This window comes from Leuciscus leuciscus, assembly GCF_965113295.1.
Source record: "Leuciscus leuciscus genome assembly, chromosome: 24".
In the NCBI taxonomy this organism is placed as follows: Eukaryota; Metazoa; Chordata; class Actinopteri; order Cypriniformes; family Leuciscidae; genus Leuciscus; species Leuciscus leuciscus.
Genome location: NC_138723.1, coordinates 2,984,828 through 2,985,824, shown reverse-complemented (window position 1 = coordinate 2,985,824; position 997 = coordinate 2,984,828).

Sequence of the window (997 nt, the reverse complement as noted above, 5' to 3'; positions counted from 1 at the left end):
GAAACGGGCGTGGTGAGGGGCTCAGTAGCGCCACCTTTAGTCATAAGTGGGGGCTTAGTTTTAAGTAGAGTCACAAAAATCGTTATGTATATTGTTCTCATCAAGCCGGACAACTTTCTAATTTATAGTCATAAGCTGTGACCAACAGGAAGTGAGATATTTTGGTTTGAATGTGATTTTTTGGAGAATTCTCTCCCTCTCTCTCTCTGCCTCTGCGTCTCTGTGTGTGTGAGGGGTGGGGGGATTTGTCTTTTGAGTGAGATTTGTTTAAAATTCCTGTTTTTCAAGGTTTCAGGGGCTTTTGGGGCCTTAAACGTGCTCGAAAACTCTTGAAACTTTGCACACAGGTCAGAACGTGCGGCCATCAGGGCCGGGCTGAAGCTGGTACCCGGGCGTGGCAGGGGGGCTCAACAGCGCCCCCTGGAACGGGATCCGAACACTTGTCCATAAATCAAACACACTTGCATGTAATTATATGAAACTCGGTACACATATAGATCTCATCGGGCCGAACAACTTTCGTGCTCTAAGTTTTACGCCAGCCCAACAGGAAGTCGGCTATTATGGGTTGTTTGGAAAACGCTTGCTGTGGAATGCGAAGTACTCCTCCTAGAGAATTCATCCAATCCCCACCAAACTCGGTGTGCATGAAGTCAAGACATTGAGGATTCTAAATTGCGGACGGATTTTTGATATCTCGAACGGTTTGGCCGTGGCGAGGAAACGAATTTATGGCGAGAAAAGAGAAACACGAAGTGGAATAACTTCTGCATACATTAACTGATCTTGATGAAACTTCAGCAGTGTGTTCGTGGTAAGAGGCCGATCAGATGGATGTAACTATTGTGAGTCAAAGTTATAGCGCCACCAACTGGCAGCAGGAAGTGTGTCACTTTCAACATGCTTTTGACAAAAGTGGGCGGGTTAGTTTTAACTACAGTAAAAAAAAAATTGTTTGTATATTGTACTCATCAAGCCGGACAACTTTCTAATTTAC